We start from the raw sequence: 18048 nt of genomic DNA on the forward strand, positions 1-18048 counted from the left end.
TACCACGTCCCTCATAGCATTGTTCAACCTTCTTTGGGGTTCCCTAGAAGGTGCTATTGCGGGATCCAATGGGATTCGGTGGGTGCAGAGGGCAGGACTGATGCCCTTGAGGTCTTGTAGGGTGTAGCCTAAGACCGATCGATGCTTCTCTAGAACAGCGATGAGCTTATTCATCCCATCTTCTGAGAGTTTGTCACTGATGATCACGGGAGACTCTACATCGCTATTTAGAAAGGCATATCTAAGCCTTGAAGGTAAAGGCTTTAGCTCAATCGGAGGTCGTGATGGCTTCTGAGTCGCGAGCAGTTCAGAAGTTTCACCGGATTCTTCTTCTACATCGCTGACTTCTTCCGGCATTTCCTCGATATCCTCCTCGAGGTCCAAGTCAAAAAACTCAAAGGTGGAAGTGGCCATTATTTCCTCGATCGGCTCTGGAATAGGGAGATCCTCCACTGAGCATGTCAATGCTCGATCCACAGGGATGTGGAACGTGTCCTTCCCTAACTTGATGTTTAAACATCCGTCCTTAGGAACATCCGAAAAGAGAGCTTTAAGGGGATGTCCTATCAAGAAGTCAAAGTTGAGATCTTCGAAGATATGGAAGTTCAGACGGATTTTAACTTCATTGTGCCATAATGGCACATCGGTGATTATCCCATAGCTGCTTGTAAGAGAACCTGAAGGTCTCTTGAGCTGTCTATCTGTCGGAGTGAGTTTGTAATTGCCTAGAAAAGCTAAGGCAAAATCATCTGACATGAGATTAGCTCCGACAGCGGGACTATAGAGAGCGTCCACATTTTAATTTTGGAGATGGCAATGGAATGATGTGGAGGGAGAGTTTAGATAAATTGGAGATATGGATGACTATCCTTCTGCAGCCATTCGTTGCTGATCAATGTTGTCAACTCTTGAACTGTCTTCCGACGAAAATTCTCCTCTAAGGGATCCGTACGAGTGACAGGGCTTGGTGGTCGCTTCTGGCTGAAGTATATTGAGGTGTTGCTGAAATCTTCAAAGACATCTGGCTCGATACTTCAGAGAAATTCCGAAGGTAGAGGGTCTTCTTCCTCCGATGTTTCGGATTTATGTTCAGGGGCGGTCTCATAGATCGAATCTACTGATTGGCTTTCAGGGGATTCCAATTCGATTTCTGAAGGCTCCGCTTGACACATCTCGGGCTCTGTGGGAACTGGTTCGTGGATACAAACGAAAGAGGTTTTGTCCAAGATTTTGTCGAGGACTTCCCTACTTTCGGTTCGGGTAAGATGAGTGAAAGATCCTCCAGAGGTAAGATCGAGATGGTGTGCAGACTCCTTATCAAGACCAGCATAAAAATGCTGGAGCAATAAATGCTCGGGTAATGACAAGTCTGAGCCTAATTCTGACGGAAAGTTAAAATTTCCGTTCGTAAGGCGCATATTCGTGAAAGCGGAAAGAATGCAGAACAGAAACTGTCCCGAAGTTCAATCCAACTTCCATTCACACTGCCTACGACACGAATATACCATTGCTTCTATTCTCCCGAAACGGAAAAATGAAACATTTTCCATTTAAGAGTTTCATGTGTCATGCCCGAAATTTTCTTGCATGAACATAATTGCTCAAACTCGCACAGATGATGGTAGGGATTTTCACAATCCCTTCTTGAAAAGGAATTTTCCTAAACAAAGGCTATGTAGCCTGAGTCGAGTTCATACCTAGTAGAAAGAATTGGGTCAGCAGAGGGTGCTGGCTCGTAGAACTCGCTCTTGGGTGAAGAGAGCTGTAAAAGGGATAGCTGCTCCATGGGTAGCGGGGGTTGAGGTAGAATCAAGGAAAAAGAAAAAAAGATACGAGGACGACTGAGTCCACAGATAATGTAGCTACCGTTCTCCGGCAACGGCGCCAGAAAGCTTGTTGGTATTTTGCAACGTCACGAATAAAATCCGCAAGCGCACGGATACTGCTGTAGCTTTCACCCAAGAGTATTCCAGGGTATTATATCCACTGAGGAACATGAGTACGCTATCTATAGGTTCAGGCTCATCCAAGGACACACGCGCCGGTCTGGAGAAGACAGAAGAGAGGACTTTCGATATCTAGAATCTATGCCTAGAAGAAGAGATCACGTCGCCGTTATACTTCGAGCTAAAGGTTTCGACCGGCTTATTCAAACCCGTAGTTCCAATATGTGCTCTATCTGATATCCGAACGTGGAGGATTACTAAAAGGCTCGAATAGGGCTGTCACCACCTACTGGCTACCTCTACAAACTGTCGGACTATCAGACAACTGAGTGGTATAGTCCAGCCTAGACACCACGTCTATGCCTTTCCCTACTAACCTTAGCCCTGGCCAAGACTACCCTTTTCTATCCGGGGTCTTAAGCTAAGATCAAATGCTACTCGCTAGCATACACATCAACTAATATAAAGCAGAGATGATAACTTGCGATCTAAACTCTAATTCCAAATAAACAAACAAAGAAAGTCTCGAACACTTACAACCGAATAAGCATCTGTCGAGGTACAAGCGGAGAAGAGTGCCGACAGACCCGGTACTTCCCCTGACTCCTCCTCACTCTCCTCTTCTTCTACACCTCCTAGTCTACCTAAGCATCTAGGATGAAGGCCTCAAGCACCTGGAACCGACTTAAGCAACCAGCAGGGAGGCGCCACGTGTTGAAATTGAGGCGGTGGGGCCCATGGGCCTGGTCGGCTGACCAGTATGTCGGTCGGCCTGCCAGGTGGGCCAACCGCCCCCAGCTTCGTCCAGCAGGCTATCCTGGGCCTCCTTGTCTTAACCCAGTTGGGCTTGGCCTGTCTTGAGTGGTCTGAACTGGGTTCTTGGGCTACACTTGGTCCATTTGAGTCTGAATCGGTGCACTGATTATTTCTGCGATTTATGTCAGGCCAAAGTGTACTTGAAACCTGTAATATTAGTTCAAAACCACCTGCACACATTTTCAAGCACCATATGTGGAATTTGTTAATAAATAAACCCTATGCTAGCATTTATTCAACTTTGTGGTTCCCTTTTGTGCAGGAGTTGACGGCCAAAATTGGTCGTTAATGACCGTCAACACAGCTGACGTGGCAGTCACCGGTTAGACCGGTATGTTGCACCGGTGGTGCACCGGTTCAACTAGCCATGAAAGGATCTTCTGCATCTGACGCGGAATTGCACCGGTGCCTTGCTCCGGTGGTTCACCGGTGTAACCGGTGCTGAACAATCTTCACTTGTACGCCAAACATGCTCTCAGAGTGATGGCATGGTGATTGCACCGATGCCTCAACTTGGCACCACCGGTTTAACCGGTGCTACTTGGACTTCTCCACTTGGCTGGGCATTGCACGGCCCATTGCACCGGTGATATATCACTGGAGTATCCGAAGCCTACCGGTTAGACCGGTGCTTGTTCACAAGTTCAACCGGTGCTACTGGTTTCTGCAGAACTCGTCCAATTCGACATTTCTTTGAGTTCTTTCGTCGTGTTTCGTGTTGCTTGGCCTTTTGCTTCATTCCTAGGATCTATAAATATCCACTTGACAAACTCATTAGTCCAATTGATTGCGGTGTCACTCAATCACCAAATTCACAAACAATGGCCAAATGGGGCCATGTTACTTACGCTGCAGTCCCTGGCCCAATGGCCCATGCGGCCGCAGTTTCTGCACCCACCATCTTCTCGGGACGGCTCGTCTCCAACCTGGAAGTTGGTCTTCTTGCCGCCATCGCGTCCACCGTTGGAGGAGCCCAGCCCAGGCGCATCACGCACATCGCGCTGGTGCTGGCGTATCGACCATTGCTCCTACGTATTTGTGACAGTTTGTATCACCAATAGGAACATACCACATTTAGATTGAGACTACCATGTTTTGTGGATATGGTTCGCCCTATCGTATTATACAAAAAAATTAATGAAAGTTTAACAAATATGGCGTAGACTTTAGTTCAATCCATTTCTAGACTGGGTTTTTGTTTGAGACGAAAGAAGAAATATATTAGACCATAGTTGAGTACATCATCAGGTTACAAGCATGCTGGAATATCTGTCTGTTGACACCATTTTTTGGAACGTGTCAAAGGATCGGTGAAAAGGAAAGAATGCCGAGTTGAAGATAACGATGGTGCACAGAAGGAAGGCATCGGGCGTGGTTTGATGCCGGTCGGATATCTCAATGTTTTCTGGGCAAGTTTTAATACGAGATAGTCTCGGTTTGGAAGGTGGTGTTATTGATTGTTAGAATAAGTTTCTTTAGATAGAGTCAATGCTTTGCCATAATCGGCTAGGACTGTGTTAGCATGGGGGTATAAATATGAACCCCCGGCCATTATAAAAGATTGATACACATCCAAACAAACAAACTTTACTACTCGCAATTTAGTTTGTTGTCGGCGACTTCGCCATCTTTTTTCTTTCTGCGAGCTCTTTCAAGCTGATTAAGGACGTCTCACATTCGAGCGACTTGGTTTGCTAGTAAGTTTTCATTTACCGAGTAAATCTAAGCTTTAGCTTCCGGGCGCATTGCTGTCGCTTCGTCCAGATCTATTCAAAATTTATCAAATTTATCTAAGCTTTGATCTCTGGGCGTATCGCTGTTTTCTCGTTTAGATTAATTCACAAACTACCCGGCTTAGTGATCTGTTTAATCGGCTGTAAGCTCCTTGTTTATCACGATAAACCTTGTAAAACCAATTAGATTGAATTATAAGCTTAACTTTGTCCAGATCCATACATTTGTGGGTTTGTACATTGTTACTCGGCACGTGTTGGCTTTAGATCTAGCCGTCTGGTTGCTCATCGACATCGGCAGCTTATTGCCGATCCGTAATAGATCGCTTTTATTACACGCTCATCGTATACGATCTTTTGTCGCCTTCCGTATTGGCAGAGCCTTGCCGATACCCCGCGTAAGAGTGATTCGGAAATCCAGCCGATACACTCTTGAATTTGACGGTTTGCTGTTTCCTTGTCAATTTATAAGTCAAATTAACTGGCACGACTTGGTTCAAATCAGTGCAGTCCGGACTTGGCGTACGGGGCTCCTGGGCTTGGTGTGTGATCATCTCGCGTCAACATATCTTTTGGCACGCTCGGCGGGACAAGAAACATCAAGATGTCAGAGAAGGCAGAGGTGTCTGAACAGAATTAGATCCCGATCGATAAGGAGAAGTTGAAGGAAGAACACAAGGCAGAACTTAAAGCAATTACAGATGCCTTTGCGCAATGGTGCCTTTTGTCCTTCAGCACAAACATAAGTGGAGAGGTAATCAAGAAATTCGATTTTCCCACTTTTGTATCACATGAAGAGTCACAGAAGGAGGACATGATGATTCATCAGATGAATCAGGCGATCGGACATGCTTTCATAAATCATGCTCCACTCATGGCCAATCACATCCACAATGTTGTGCTCAAGACGCTACAAGATAGAGGGACACCTGGCTTTATGGGACCAGCTTATTACCAGGGTAGTCAGATGGCTTTCTCTCCTGTTGGATTGGCTACTGGGACGTCACAAATCCATCCTCAAGCTCCGGTTGATGAGGGTGTCATAGATGGACAGCCGATTAGTACTATAGCGTCAACTCAGATTCCTCCTGTGTACACCAATTCTACACCAATGACTACATATGCACAGGGAAGTTTCATGTCAGCTAGTTGGGATCCAACCACTGGACTTGGTATGCCTCCAGAATTCATGATCCTATCTCCAATGAAGCAGCCAAGCACATCGGCTTCTCAGCCGATGAATCAGCAAGTCAATGCGTCGGCTGTACAGCCGACTCAGCCCAAAGATACCGCACCAGCATCACAACCAGCGTTACACCTACGTCAGTACCTTCGCCAGCAAGCCCAAGCAACGTATCAGCCCCATGGACGATACCTCAACAACAGTATCTGGCGATGATGCTGCAGCCAAAGTCTCCTACAGAAGTCCTGGCGAACAGATTTCCTCACGCCAATGGAGTCACATGGGTTTTCTATGATCTTGCGACTGGCGGCTTGCGCCATGTGGATGTGCCTAGTGTACCTAATATTGCACATCGTCAGCCTGGTCAGAGGGCAACACGGAGCAATCATAGCAATGAGATGGTGCTGTACCAATCACCATCCAATCAACCCCCTCAGCAAGCTACACAGACTGCATTGGCTGCTCTGCCGATGACCTCACCAAACATCCAGCCAGCATCGGCAGCCTTGCCGTTGACTCCACCGGCACCATAGGCAGCATCTGCTGGTGGCCAACAGATCGACTGGGCATCCAAGATTGCTGAGGTGATGAGAGATCAGTTATGTTTGAAGCTAAAGTAGCAAAATCTGATGCACATATCTCCATATCCAGCTACTTATGATCAACTGCCATTGCCCCACAAGTACAAGCTTCCAGATTTCACCAAGTTTTCTGGACAGGGGGAAGTCTCCACCATAGAACATATCAACAGATTCACTGTACAGTGTGGAGAAGCAGCTCAACAAGATGCATTAAAAGTGCATTTGTTTTCTATGTCTTTGTCTGGATCGGCCTTTATATGGTTCACTACGTTGCCAGCTAACTCTATAATATGCTGGGCCGATCTGGAAAAGCAGTTCCACCAGTTCTTGTATTCTGGTGTAGACGAGATGAAGCTGACTGATCTGACCAACCTGAGGCAAAGAAACGGTGAATCGGTCACTGCTTTTATTCAGAGGTTCAGAGATGTCAAGAACCGGTGCTTTAGCTTGGTTCTATCTGATCAGCAACTTGCAGAGGTTGCCTTCCAAGGACTCCTGCCACACATCAAGGAGAAGTATGCTTCTCAGGACTTCTACAGCACTAGTAAATGGCCAACAGGATGACAGGGGAGGCAAGACCGTATGAGCAGAAGAGAAGTAACTTTCAGAAGAAAGTTAATTTTGTTGACTACTCAGATTCTTCTGATTCAGATGGTGATAAGATGGTATGATCGGCTGAATGGGTTCAGAGCAATAAGAAGTTGATTTCATGTCCTTTTGGTAACAAAGAACCCGAGAAGTATGGGTTCGATATTACCAAGGCTGACAAGATCTTCGACCTATTGCTGTCAGAGGGGTAGATCAAGCTGAAGCCATGCCGACAGATCAAGAGTTGAAGAATATCAAGTACTGCAAGTGGCACAATGCAACGTCTCATGACACCAATGAATGCAAAGTGTTTCGTCAGCAAATACAATCGGCTATAGAGCAGGGTAGGCTCAAGTTTGAGACACCCAAAAAGCCGATGAAGATTGATGGGCATCCATTTCCAGCAAACATGGTAGATGATGGAAAGAAGGGTAATGCTTTACAAACAAAGATGCTCACATCGCAATCGGCCAAGGAATCTGGTGCTGTTGATCCCAAAGCATAGATAATGGCCGATGAAGCTAAAAGCAAAGGGCCGCAACAGAGAGAAGAATCAGCGGTGCCTAAGAAGAAGGTCACGTCTCAGATGCTGTTGAACAAATTCCAGCGTGACCAAGAAAGAAAACAGTATAGGGAAGAATCTGCATGACGGCGTGAAGGGCATTGGAAGTGTCCTTTCTTTGTGTACTGTTGGGAAGAAAGGTTGACTCTGCCGATGGTGGATAATTGTCCAGAGTGCAACGATTTCTATCATGAAGACCGGTCGTACAAGAAGCCACGTTTCGACCAGAGGCCTTGAGGGCCGATCATTAGAGAGAGAGAGAGGTGATGATAGACGCATCTCTGTACATGATCGGCTGGGGGCAGGGTTTTAGTGCATGATCGGTTGGGGGGCAAGACCATGCTACGTCATCCTATAGGAGGAAGGATTTCTGCTGATGAGTGAGTTGAACAAGCTGCTACTCAAGTTCCAGACGAGTACCCGCACCACAGAGATCCAGAGAGAGAGCCTGTTCATGATAACATTGATCGGCCTCGATGGTGCCCAGGAGGTCTGACCAGATCACAGAAAAGGCGAGTTCAAAGGCTACATCAGACAGAGGCACTGGAGGAAGAGGAAAGAAGAGAGGCTCCTAGGAGGGTAGTCAGATCTGAAGTTTGGCGTGTCAAGCCAAAGGCTGATGAAGAGCAACCATCAGGGTCATCGGCCGCACCTATTAATATGGTCTTCATGCTACCTAGTGAGTTCATGGCTCCAGATAATGATTGTGAAGAGCAAGAATTGGAAGAAGCTATGGCTCAACTAAATTTGGAGCCTATACCAGCTACTTTTGAGAAGCCAGAGGATGAAAAACGCAAACATCTCAAGGCTCTGTTCTTGAAAGGATTTGTTGATGGTAAACCTGTCACGAAGATGCTGGTGGATGGAGGAGCAGCAGTGAATATAATGCCTTACGTGATGTTACGCAAGCTCGGAAAAGGTAGTGAAGATCTGACCAAGACATATATGATGCTCAAGGATTTTGAAGGAGTCGTATCTCTAGCAGTTGGAGCGTTGTGCGTTGATTTGACCATCGACAGTAAGACTCTTCCTACTACTTTCTTTGTTATCAATGGGAAAAGATCATATAGTTTGCTGTTGGGGAGAGATTGGATTCATGCTAATTGTTGCATACCATCTACCATGCATCAATGCCTTATACAGTGGATCAGTGATGTTGTTGAAGTCGTTGATGCCGATTCATCATTTAGTATTGCATTGGCAGAGGCTTGTGAGGAGAGTTATGAAAGAGTAAAGTGCTTTTCTAGCCAAGCATGGGAAGCAGAGTTTCTGAAAGTTGCCGATTATGACATATCATCAAGTTCATCGATTAGATCTACAGATGAATGTTAGATGACTTTGTAAAAGCTGATGATGCAAACATCGGCTAGAATTTAGTATAGCCGACATAGAAAGTGTCGCCTTTAGAACAAAAAATGTAAAGGAAAGCCAGTGATGTTGTAATAACATTGGCTATGGATGGCTGATATAATTTTGTATCGACCTTAGGGCAGTAAAATCCAAAAAGAAACTGATGTATTGGGTAGAGGCAGAAATTGTAAATTAAGCATTGTTTACAATACATCAGATTAAAGTTTTTCCACCACGACCAGAATAAGTGACAGTTCACAAGGGTCCCAAGGCATTCTGGATTATAGAGATCGCACGCAGGCAAATGTCATCAGCAATCTGGATCTCTTGGATGTCGGCCTCGGCAGAACCTGGTACTGATTTGATGCTCTTGTGGAGTTGATAGGTCTGACGAACTTGTTCTTGTTTTTCTGCTTCGAGTTGTTGAAGAGCCGTTGGAAGCTGGGATAATCTGTTATCCACATCGGCAATTTCCTGGTTTATATGTTCTAGTTCCTTGATGAGGCGCTCCCGTTTGGCTTCCAGATCTCTTTTAGATTGCACCATAGCTGCTTTGGACTGGGTCAGAGAAGCAATTTTCCCGCGGGTTGTTTCCACAAGGTTCTTCAGGTCGTCTCTTTGTTTGATCGTTTGCTCTTGATGAAGCCGATCGGAGAGACGCTTCTGGGCCTTGAGGACTGAGATCTAGTGACTCTCGATATAAGCAGCAGGATGCAGTGCTTCTTCAAGGGATTCAGGGAGTGTACCCTTCAGAGACCTCATAATGACGCGAATCGGCTCAGCATCTTGAACTAATTGGCCAATGTCTTGATTCAATAGCTACAGAATTTCTTGGAGTTTAGCCTTGGTTTCTTCAGACAATGGAGCCGATTCTACTGACGACGTAACCTCATCCTCTGCGCCTATGGTCCCGAGTTGAAAAGAAAATAGACTGTTGTCTAGACTATCTTGCGCCTATGTCAAGAGGAAGGAGATGTTAATTAGATGATCTTTTCTGAGTTTCTAGAAATGATGAAATATCTTACTTGAATTCGGGGAACTTCATCAGGAATCGGTACTAAGGAAGGTGCAAGTAATATTGAAGCACCAGAGTCAGGAAGGGCATCTTGTGGAGAGATCTATGGCTCTTGCACGAAGCTTGATGTTTGCTGACCAAGAGGTATCAATGTTAAGCGTAGAGTTCAATCGGAAAAGGAAAGATGGTTGCATTACCTGAGTAGGTGAAGCAGTTGTTCTAGCCCCCTTGGAAGGAAGATGCTGAATCTGGTATGATAGTGCAAGTGTCAAATGTCTGTCAGAAACTGATGAATAAGCAAGAAGAATACCTGGACAATCGGAGATGTTTGGGAGACAATCTCTTGGACGTCCTCTTCATCCGTATCTTTGGCGGTTATATCTGGAGATGCCGAATAATGGACAGTAAGAGGTGCATTATCATTAGTAGAAGGAATAAAGTTATTTATTACCTTCTGAATGATGAGGAGTAGCGTCAGCTGGAACATCGGCGTCTGCTGCCAATGTAATGGTTAGGGTTCGACTGGAAGAGCCTGAAGTCTTTTGAATTGTTTTCTTGGTACTGGTTATCTTGTGCTTCTTGCCATCAGCCACATCAGCAAGGGTTGGTGCATTGTAGCCGATGAGAGGATAGTCAGTTTGTGGAGCATATCTGATCGGCTATCCGCCTCTACTGACTGTTGGAGGTGGAGTGCCGTCAACCTGATAGGAAGATTTGTCAGGATACAGAAATGTGGTATAACATAAGAATGCAACTAGATAAGTTTCTGTGTTTACCTCTTCATCAGCACCCTAATAGTTTTCATCTAAGGCAATGCAATAGATCTTCAGTGATCCACAGAAGAGATGCTCTTTCCATTCCGACCACCATTGTACAAAGGGTATGGTGGTAAGCGGTGCTACTTGCAAATCGGCTAGTTGTGTTATGTCGATGATGGGCTCCAGATTCTTTAGCCGATTATACGTGAGAGCGGTGCCGATTGGGTTTATCGCTTGTACCTTATCGGCAAAGTAGAGAAGGGGCGATACTTGAACGAACCCCAGTTGCCTGGCTACCATGGAAGTGTAATAGAATTCATAGCCGATTGCACTCTTTCCAGAGGTAAAGTTGGCAGGCAGAATTCTTGGGGATATGATCTATCTCATGATGTTTGTGGCTCCATCATCATCTCTCCAAGAGTCAAGACTGAATTTGAAAGGGTTCTCATACTGTTTGATGTCATCATGGTATGCAAACCAGATAGTGGAGTTTCCAATAAAACCATTATAGAAACACTTGAAAAAGTCGGTTTTGCCAAAGACATTTGGATCATTGGCAATCATAATGGCTGCTTCGCCGAAGGAAGTACAATGGCGAGTGATCGGATCCTCTTCTTCATCAAACTCTTCAGATGGGAAAGACAATTCTGACAATCTGATACCCATGGTCTTGTTCATATACATGTTCAACTATAGCTGGATAAACCACCAGGGACCTCCCAAGTTGGAGATTGGCTGATCGACCCTTAATTTGGCCGATACTTGATGAAGCAGGTGGTAAACTGATCCTAGTAGATGTTTGCCAAGGGTTACCGGGTTTCCACTAGCCAAGGTTTCAGCCATCTTCAGAGTGTTGTTAGTTGGACCTACTATTTTACCGCAGAAGATGATTTTTTCCAACCACATATTGAGGAAAGCGGTGTGTTCTCTAACTGATACCGAGCCGGTTTTCATGTTCTCGGAGACATATCCGCTCCAGCCGCCGATGGCTCTGGTCTTTATCTTAAAAGAGGCTGGGTCCAGGAAATTAAAAGCTCTATCGGAGGCGGCGATATTTAGGCCAGTCAGCATCATGACATCTAGCAAGGTTGGGGTCATTGGGCCATGACCAAACAAGAAGGCGTTGATGGCATCAGACCAAAAGAAGGAAGCCGATATGAGCATCGGCTCATTCTTAACCATTTCAGACAAAGATAAATTGAGACATTGGCTGATATCATATTGCTCCCAGGTGGCTCCGTGACCGCCTGCTACTCTACAAAACCAATTTCTCCACCCAGGAGTAACATTTGGCCAAGATCTGAAGGCGAGGGACCAATCTGATGTCATGTTTGAGGCCTTGAGCGGGATTCTGCCGGTTTCCAGATTGATTATACTAGTTGGATTTGGGTTCCCCATGGGACCTAGGCAGACCATACTAGATTGCTCGAACAGGGGAATGAAGATCGAATTCCTAAAGGCCTAGAAATGATGGCGGAAAAGGGAAAAAATCAAGAGCAATCGTAGGTCACAGATTGAAATAGCCGCACAGAAGAGAATAGGGGTTGTTGTACCTTGGGGATCTCAGAGATGGAAGCCATTTGCAGGACTTGGAAGGAGCCTCGGGTGCTCGGGGGAGATGCGCTGGAGTTCGGAGGCGGCGGCGTAGATGTGTTCTTGAACGGAGAAGAAGACGGCTCAAATGCGAGGAGTTGCAGAGAAGGAAAAGGGGAAGGGTGCACTGACGTATTTATAAGATGACCCTACCTTAGGAGTCGGGATTCTAGGTTGATAGCTGCAACAGCATGGAACGCTTTTGAGGCAACCATTTGAAGGAAATAATTATGATTGAGAAATAATTTCGGAGCAAAGGGATCATTCACTCCGAAACTGGGGGGCATGTGTTGACACTGTTTGTTGGTACGTGTCGAAGGATCGGCGAAAAGGAAAGAATGCCGAGTTGGAGATAACGATGGTGCACAGAAGGAAGGCATCGGGCGTGGTTTATGCCGATCGGACATCTCAATGTTTTTTGGGCAAATTTTAATACGAGATTGTCTCGGTTTGGAAGGCGGTGTTTTTAATTGTTAAAATAAGTTTTGTTAGATAGAGTCAATGCTTTGCCGTAATCGGTTAGGACTGTGTTAGCATGGGGGTATAAATATGAACCCCCGGCCATTGTAAAAGATTGAAACATATCCAAACAAACAAACTTTACTACTCGCAATTTACTTTCTTGTCGGCGACTTCACCATCTTTTTTCTTTCCGCGAGCTCTTTCAAGCTGATCAAGGACGTCTCATATTCGAGCGACTTGGTTTGCTGGTAAGTTTTCGTTTACCGAGTAAATCTGAGCTTTAGCTTCCGGGCGCATCGCTGTCGCTTCGTCCAGATCTATTCAAAATTTATCGAATTTATCTAAGCTTTGATCTCTGGGCGTATCGCTGTTTTCTCATTTAGATTAATTCACAAACTACCCGGCTTAGTGATCTGTTTAATCGGCTGTAAGCTCCTTATTTATCACGGTAAACCTTGTAAAGCCGATCAGATTGAATCATAAGCTTAGCTTTGACCAGATCCATACATTCGTGGGTTTGTACATTGTTACTAGGCACGTGTCGGCTTTAGATCTAGCCGTCTGGTTGCTCATCGGTATCGGCAGCTTATTGCCGATCTATAATAGATAGCTTTTATTACACGCTCATCGTATACGATCTTTTGTCGCCTTCCGTATCGGCAGAGCCTTGCCGATACCCCGCGTAAGAGTGATTCGGAAATTCAGCCGATACACTCTTGAATTTGACGGTTTGCTGTTCCCTTGTCATTTTACAGGTCAAATTGACTGGCACGCCTTGGTTCAAATCAGTGCAATCCGGGCTTGGCATACGGGGCTCCTGGGCTTGGTGTGTGATCATCTCGCGTCAACACAGTCAGAAATTCGCAGGTGTGAAAATGCTTCCAAGATGATGTAGGCATACACAATAACAAAGAAATGGCACTGTAAATCTTTATTAATCACTTTTTGCATAAAAAAGATACATATTTATTTCATAACTAATGCAAGATCGATGATCATTTTAGTAATAATGAGAGGATGTGCATCTTTTTCCAAGCTTCTTCCTATGCCAAGCATTCCAGACGCCTGTTTATTCAATGACCTGGGCTTCCTGCATCAGTGAAAAAAAATGTGAGTGACATGATCCATGCTTAGTAATAACTGTTGCTAGATATATCTCTCAATCCAGAAAAACATGTTCTATTTATATAATTGTTTTACCTGATGATTATGTGGAGGAGGAGGAAGTTCGCAGAGCCGATGGAGCGCTCGAATCTTTTCAACGCTGTACTTCAACTTTTCTTGATTTGTAAGTTGCATGATAACGCACTCCATATCCCTGTCCCGCACTTCTCTAACCGCCACACAGCATGGACTGTCCCGGGACACAAGTCGAAGGGGATATCCTGGCTGTATGAAATAGTCACAAACCTCCAGGATCTTTTCCCTTTGTTTCTTGGTGCATATTGGATTTTTACTAATCACTTGGTCGGGAGAAGCCATAATGCACACTAACAGAAGGAAAACAGCTGTTTTCCCAGGAGGCATCATCTTAGTAAGGGTGAAGAAATTCGGGCTAGCTCAAACTTGATGTTCTATCTAGAACCTGAGCACAAGTTCTGCTTTATATAGTAATGAAAGCACCCACCAACTCATGCCATTTTAATGTTCAGGATGCTTGACATTATTGTTGATCTAGTATCATGAAAGATGGATACGCCTATAGAGGGCCAGATATGGTTCATTTATGGAGGTTAGAATCTCCATGAACATGTTACTGTATTCTTTCAACATAAAGGCCCTATATATATAGCAGCAATTATAACTCCATGTTCAATCTTTGTGTCGATTGAAATATCCACATTTATTAATTTCTGAGGGATGCTAGCTCTAACAGATCTTAGTTAAACAATATAAGATATCCTCATCACTAAGCCTTTGTGAGAGATGGTTGCCCTCGATTGATATCTCATTTCTGACTGCGGATTCATGTAATAATAATTACAATGTTGCAACAATCCTAGAAAACAGATGCTCTATTATTATGACGGGCTAGGCCAGGATAAACACACCCAAACTTCTTGTCGCTAGCTTGTTAGTTTTTTTTTTATTTTTTCCTATCAATAAGGAGGCGCTATTTTACAAGTGCCTCATCAAAAAGTTTCTTCATATGAAAAACTACCGTTAGATCATAGATGCAAATCTTAATGCCCAAAACGCACTATGTTAGAAAATCTCGTAGGAGACGCGGGTTAACTCACATAGGAGACGTGTTTTTTATGTCTCCAAATTTACGTCTCTGATTTGAAGTCATAGGAGATGTGGTTTTTTCGCACCTCCTATAAGATGGGGCATTGGAGATGCATTTTTACAAACCTAGGGCAATGTCACGTACAACACAGTCGCAGAGACGGACACGATGACTGCCGGTCAAGAATCCACGCCACGGTGGCTTCCGTCAGCAGAATCCCACTCGAGTACCCCCCCAGCTTCGACAATACGAAACGGGATGACATGGATCCTGACGAGGGGATTGGCATGGAACAGGCTTGCGAAAGCATGCCCCAGACCATCTCAGAGGCGTCCCTGCCGCGTGATAAGCATGATAATTAAACGTTTGACAGGATGGGATGCTCAAATTCAAAGCATCGAGCTTTGCGATGCCCTTGGGACTTTACCCTCTGAGTGAGTCTTTGACTTGCCCAGAAGCTCGGGGGCTACACCCAGTGGGTGTGCTCGTGCGCACTGACTGGAGTTCAAGAGGGACACGACTGTTCCCCGACCGACGACGAGAAGCTAGCCTGTGATGAGATAACCCTCTGCATGAATCCTTGATTAATCCAGAGGCTCAAGGGCTACACCCACTGGGTGCGCTCGCGTGCACCCAGCACAAACAACGCTTTTGGCTAAGGGCACATACCCGGCGACTAGACCCCTTGCAAGATCCAGCGAAGGATCCCAACAAGGGCTCGGGGGGCTACTGTTGGGTATGAATTTCCTAGATACTGAAAGAAAGGGATTAGGTGGTTAAGCCACTCTATCGGGCGAACTGATAGTCGCGGCAGAACCAACCAGCCCGACCTACATGGGAAGGGCTCTGCCTCGCCCGACCAAAGGAGGGAACTCCCTCTCGCCCGACCTAGGGGAGGAGTCCTCGACTCGCCCGACCTACGAGAAGGGCCCCACCTCATCAGGCAACCAGCCAGATGAGGGAAACATGCCCAACCTGGAGAAAGCGCCCACCACAACCCACGTTGCGTGGGTCTGACAACAGCGTGGGCTGACAAGCAACCAGGCATGCACTGACACAGTCCATAGTGGAGCGCCCCTCCATGTCGTGGCCTACAACGGAGTAGGGCATAGGGTAGGGGCATGCCGCACGTCATCCAAGTTACCGCCGCATATCCCACTCTACAGACCGCACAGTCAGATAGACTCGACCGCGGAGGAGGGTGGCGACAACAGGGCCAGGCAGGCTCACGAAGACCGGAGCGATGGTGGAGGCAACACGTAGAATTTCTCTCTCTCTCTTGTACACCATTCTCCTCTCTGTCATATAAAGGGAGGAGGACAAATTCCTGCACAGGGGGACGGGCTCCGAATGATCGAACTCCCGACCAATCATACCACCTCCCCGGACAGCATGAGCACTCTCTCGCCTCTAGGAAAGAGGCAGGCTGAACTCAGGCAGTTCGAGCCGACGACTGCCCTAACCAGACAAGAGCCACTCACATGCTTTCTTCCCACAGATCTTAGATACTTGGTAACTCACCCCTCTCTCGACCGTTCGTAACCCCCTACTACAAATCAGTGTAAGATAGACGAGTAGCACGAACTAGACATAGGGTATTACGCTTCCGAGCGGCCCGAACCAGTAGAAATCCTTGTGTTGTCCTGCATTACCATCCACCACTAAATGCGCATCCACGAGAATCATTAGCTGGTGCTAAAAAATACTGACATGCATCATATAGTTTTAACATTCATGGTTGCATCCATCTTTCGGTGGTGTATTACATTAACAATATTTAGTAGTAGTTATCCAATTTTCTTTTGTTCCCCGTCAGTTTAGTACACTCATTTTTTGCAATCAGTAAACTAATAGTTCATTTTGATTTTTTCTAGCGGTCAATATAAACTATGCAGGCAAAAGTTGTTGCTGACGGGCAGCCATCATTGCCTAGTGCTGCGGTTGTTTTCAAGGTCCTCTCGCAGAACAGCACCAACATTACGTTCTTTAAGAATGCGGCTATAACCACTCCTTCCTTGAAGTTTTCATCAGCTGGTGAAGAGATGCTACATCGAGAACTTGATGCTGAACAACAAGGTTCAGCTGTTTTGTTCTCCATGAACAACTGGAAGAATTAAAAATGAAGAGTGAAGCAACAAAGGAAGCGCTGGAGAGGACTACAAGACAATATGAGTGATCTCAAGAAGTAACAGGAATAGAGCAATCTCATCCTTAAGAAAATCTTGAACCTGAACATCGCCGGAATATCTCCTCAGACCTGATCCTGTGTATTGAACGCGAACCATGTTGCCGCGATCTCATGAACTTGTTTAACTTAATTGATTGTGGTATACTTTCTGGGAATAATAATGATGCACCACTAGTTGTTATATGATGTCATGGATCTGTATGAACGTCGACATTTAATATGGACACGTGCAATGTCCAAGTTTCGGATACGTGGCATTCTGAAACGAACATGCAGGAGAACAAGAAACGTACATGTGTAGAAATCATGAACTGACACGCGTATAAACAGAAAAAGGCCACATGGGCGATGTTCTAAAGCACATGTGTGCCGATAGGAAAATGCTACGTTGTCGAACCTAGATACAATGCGTGGGCTAACACGAAAATGACATGTGGGCAAACCAAAAAAAGAGACGTGGATGAACCTGGAAAGGAGATGTGGCCTAATAGGACAAAGGCACTTGGCTGAACTAGGAAAGGACACATGGCCATAGAAGATAATGACACGTGACAAAGCCTAGAGACGACATGTGGACCAACAGGAAAATGAAACGTGGCCAAACATGAAAGCACGTGGCCGAATCAGGAAATGACAAGTGGTCAAACAGAATAATGATGATATAATGACATGTGGATAAATCTGAAAACAACAGGTGGAATTGTACCTTTTCAACACGTGGTGTTTGGCTTGCTCGCCACATGTCCAGCCATCCTGTGACATTTTGCAAACAGAACCAAAAAATGGTTCTATGTTGAAATTTTCTTGGTCACAGAAAAAAGCAGTTCTATGACACTTTTGGATGTTTTGTCACGGGAAGTCTATCTGGACATGCGTTCTACAACGAACTGAAATTCATCATTGAAGTTTCTTTGTAACGAATTCAGCCTTTACAAAGACGGAAAACATTAGTCACCGAAGATATAATTTCCAATAGTGTAGCCGATTCAACGATTGGGGGGTGGGGGAGGGGGCTGTATCGAGGGGTTCACTACCTGCCAAGG

This window comes from Panicum virgatum, chromosome 8N (genome assembly GCF_016808335.1).
Source record: "Panicum virgatum strain AP13 chromosome 8N, P.virgatum_v5, whole genome shotgun sequence".
In the NCBI taxonomy this organism is placed as follows: Eukaryota; Viridiplantae; Streptophyta; class Magnoliopsida; order Poales; family Poaceae; genus Panicum; species Panicum virgatum.